This window comes from Rousettus aegyptiacus, unplaced genomic scaffold (assembly GCF_014176215.1).
Source record: "Rousettus aegyptiacus isolate mRouAeg1 unplaced genomic scaffold, mRouAeg1.p scaffold_m13_p_6, whole genome shotgun sequence".
Classification (NCBI taxonomy): domain Eukaryota; kingdom Metazoa; phylum Chordata; class Mammalia; order Chiroptera; family Pteropodidae; genus Rousettus; species Rousettus aegyptiacus.
Genome location: NW_023416309.1, coordinates 40079903 through 40084277, shown reverse-complemented (window position 1 = coordinate 40084277; position 4375 = coordinate 40079903). Strand labels below are relative to the sequence as shown.

The following is a 4375-nucleotide window of genomic DNA, read 5'->3' as shown; positions in this document are numbered from 1 at the left end:
AACCTGACTCCAGAGTAAAGCCAACACTAGCATTCATCCATTCAACAAATGCTTATCAAGCCCTTACTACATGCCAGGCAACAGGAATACATTGGGGACCATAATACACGTAGACCCTGCCTTTGTGGAGACCTAGTTTAATTTTCTTGAGTATCTTTTTGTTAGGAAGACCAGGATCAAAAAGAAAGTCAAAGCTAGTGTCCCATCCCAGCCATTGTTCACTCGATTGTTTGGACAGTTGTCTTTGGTGGTTTTCTGACTCTCAGTCAGATCATTCCTTAAATATAGGTCTCATTGTCTCCTGGGTCCACCTCCCTGGCATCCCTGGGCACCTGTTAGCAGTACAGGGCCATAGGTATTAGGAAAGAAGCCAGACAAGCAGGTTTTTAATAAACGGACCTTATTTAACAAATGTTTACAGTCATTGTTCCTATGTTATATGACCAATGAAGACTTTGAGTATGTCCAAAATACTGGAATCATAGTCACTGTTCTGAGCAAGAGAGTTTAGAATTCAAATAATCATTCTCAGCCACACACAAGTACTCACTCTCCCTTTTTCTCTTTCTTGTCAGACTGTCCTCTTTCTTCATTCTCTTAAAATCTTTCTGATCAAAGAACATCTGGAAATATGCTGAGACTTAGGCTGCCTTTATTAAAGGTATTTCTTTAAAAAGAGGTGTTTCTTGGAGGTTATTTGTTATATTCTCCTGCTGCCCAAGTGGTGCTTGCCTGGAAATCTGAGAGTAGGGGACTGCCCCACTCTGGGTATATCAGGGCAGCTAGTTGTCCCCCGATATCCATTCTTCCCTTCTTCTTTTAATAATAAAATTCCCAAGGGTTAGCTAGAACCAGGCCACCCAGTTAAGGGCTACATTCTCCAGATTTCCTTGCAGCTAGGTGTGTCCAGGTAACTAGACTCTGGCCAATGAGATGCAAACAGAAGTAATATTGTACTTTCTGGGCTTTGCCCTTAAAAAGAAGTAATTAGGCTATGGCCATACCACCCTGAATGTGCCTGACCTCATCTGATTTCAGAAGCTAAGCAGGGTCAGGCCTGGTTAGTATTTGGATGGGAGACCACCTAGGAAGACCAGGTGCTGTAGGTGTTTTAAAAAAGAAGAAGAAGTAACTGACTCTCCATATCCTTTTCTCCCCTCTTCACTGGATGTAAAGTGGACATGGGAACTAGGGCAGCCATCTTAGACGTCAAAATGGAAGCCATATGTTAAGGATGGTGGAGCAATAATTAAGAAGAAACCTGGGGCTTTGACACTGTGGAGTGAAGTTGCCCTGGAGTGCTTCTGCTTAGACTTCACGGGAGAGAAAAACAAACTTATTATGTGCTTAGCTCACCATTGTTTTGTAATATTTTTCATTTCTTCCCCTTTGCTTCCCTGAACAAAGGAAATAATCTAAGGTAGCACTGTACAATATAATATAAACCATGTATGTTATTTAAGAATTTCTAGTAGCCATATTTTTTAATTTAAAGAAACAAGTCAAATTAATTTTAATAATTTATTTTATTTAACCCAATACTTCCAAAACATTATTTCAACATATAATCGATATAAAAATCATTAAAGAGAGTTTCCATTCTTTTTTTCATACTAAGTCTCCAAAATCCAATGTATATTTTACACTCCCATATCAATTGGATTAGCTGTATTTCAATATGTGGCTTAATAGCCACATCTAGTTAGTAGCAATAAGATTGGGCAGCATAGGTCTAAAGGAACTGCCAGGGGCTGAACCAATTAGGGACTTAGGACCAGCCCTGAGTTAAGTATAGCAGCTACAGTAACCACTATTCCTACTTCTGCAAGGAGAGCCTTTGGTCAGCTCTCTCATTTCTAGCATGAGGTCTGGCACACCCATCACGCTCTGGCTCCAGCCCATAGAGGAAAAGCCTCTATGCCTTAGTTTCTTATATCGGACCCTGGAGAAGGGCTATCTTAGGAAACAAGTAGACCCCTAGAAAGAGAAAGGGAAGGGAACGCTGGAGTGTGGTTTACCCTCCGATCTCCACTTTGTCTATAACAAGAACAGAGTGGAGCAGGAAAGACAGTGCAGGTCTGATCACAGCGGCATTAGAAATGGTCCTCTCTCCTGCTCAGGGAGACCCAAGGCCATCACATGTTACTCTCGAGCTTGCCTAAAGGATCGGGTTGATCTCATACATACACTTTTGGGATTAAGGAAAGAGCAACGGTACCACATGAAGAGTCTATATTTACCTACGTAATCCTCACCGCCAACTCCCTCATCTGAATAGCAATTCAACATGTCTACCCCCTTCGCTTGCGACCATAGTTACTGTTACCATCATCCACTGATGCTACCATCACTTCCAAAATTATTGCTTCTGTCACTGTGAGCTTCAAAGTCACCACTTCCTTCACCATGACAATTATCATCACACTCCCTCTATCAACATGGCAGCAATCATTAACAACTCATTAACAACACCATGACCACTCATCACCCCCTTGCTGCTATTATCATAATCATACAATCACTATAATTATCAGCCTCACTATGACAACCACATCCACCATCACCATATTAAGTATTAGGACTTCCAACATCTCCTCTACCTCGTTTTGTAAGGTCACCTCAGCTTCCCTTTTCCTATCTAGAAGTGTATCTCTTATTTCTACCTGGTCAAAATAACCTCGTATACCCCCTGCACCCCGGCATCCCCCTCACTTGACCATTCTTGCCTCAGGATCAAGTTCCCATTGTCCTATTTGACCTTTTGAATTCTGGACTGTTGCCTGCCCTGACCTGTCCATTGAAATCTGCAGTCCTTTTCTCCCTGCTTGGATGTTCTGGCTTTTGGACCATTGGCTTATCTCTAACTCATGGCCACTTAACCCTGGGCATTCTGCCATCAGTTATAGAGGTCTGCCTGGTTAGGCCTGGGGAATTCGGCATTTCCATGATCTCTCAGGGGACTAGCATCCTGCCAACATCTCTTCTTGAATTTTCGTCGAGCAAAAACAGGCTGGATTTGTATAGTTGGTCCCTGAAGGCTGGTTTGGTGACTCCCAAGCCCAGAGGAAGCCGAGAAAGGCTATTTCTGGGCAGGACTTGCCAATAGAGAAACCTGGTACATGGAAAACATCAGAGGCAGGAAGAAAAGGTTGAGAAATGGGGGGAGGAGACAAGCTCTTTGCTCCCTTGCTGGTTTGTCCAACAGAGATTACAATAAGAATATTTCCCTGGTGTCCCCAGAAAGAATGGAACACTGATCTTTTATGGAAGGTGGCCATGTCAAAGGCAGCAGGAGCTCTCACCTCTCCCCACCCCTGTGCTCTGGCTATGGCGGCTTCAGTTGCCCTCTTAACCTCTCAGGGATCCACTGGTACCCAGGTTTTCTGCAAGTAGTCAACCCCTCTAGTCACACATGGTTCATGGGGAGGGAAGGATGTGCATCTAGATTGAGTTCAGATCCCCAAGTGCATCTGTGGACTTGGTCATCTAAACCAAAAGGAATGGCTCTCCAATTTACTAGAGGGATGTGGTGAGGCAGAAAGGAGGATAAACATGTTTTATGTTTTAAGGCCAGACCGCTTCCCAATATCTGGCACAGGGGTCTGCCAGTCCATGCTGGGGAAATGGATTGTGAAAAGACTCAGGGAGGTGGCCAGTGAGAGGGAAAGAAGCAGTTGTCCCTTGCGATCACAAGAAGATCCTATATTGATAGATGTATCACTTAATAAACACAACGTTCTCCCCATTTTCATGAACAGAGAAAAAGGGTCAAGTCCTTCCTTCTCCCCTCTCTCATTCATTCATTTGCTCTACTTTTTTATTGAGCAAGTACTATGTACTAAGCACTAAGCTATACCTTGGAGATACCAAGATGAATAAGACTTGGTTCTTATTCTCAAGAAGCTCATAGTTATCACTGAGACAAGAGGAAGGAAAAAATGTCCCTGGCCTTTCCAGCTTGTCAAAGGTCAACTACATGCCTGAGCCAGTTCCCCTGAGAGGGCAGTGGGCAAGATTTCAGCAGGTAATGGATGAGTGCAGTTATGCCCTGACAAGGACATTACCTACAATTGGTTCCAGTCATCTATGAAGCCAAGCAGCTTTGAAAATTGGGGAAAGATGGAGACAGAAGAGAGCAGGCCCCAGCCATCCAACCCTAATCCATCCTGATCCCCCTCCTGGGAGAAGCAGGATATGGTCTCCTATGGCCAGGGCAGAGAAAATAAGCTTTTGCCTCTTCTCCTGGCTAGGCTGGTCTCTGCACAGACTGGAAATCACCCCCAGGGAAGAAGAACTGAGGACCCTAGAGAGAGGGCAGAGGCCAGAGGCAGGGGATTGCCTGCTCATGAGGTCAGGTTCCAGAGCAAACAGCAAG

General features: G+C 44.1%; 1 pseudogene; it reads left to right on the top strand.

Moving 5' to 3' along the window:
- Positions 1-990: 990 nt before the first annotated feature.
- On the top strand, positions 991-1109 carry LOC118604490 (annotated as a pseudogene).
- Positions 1110-4375: the final 3266 nt, after the last annotated feature.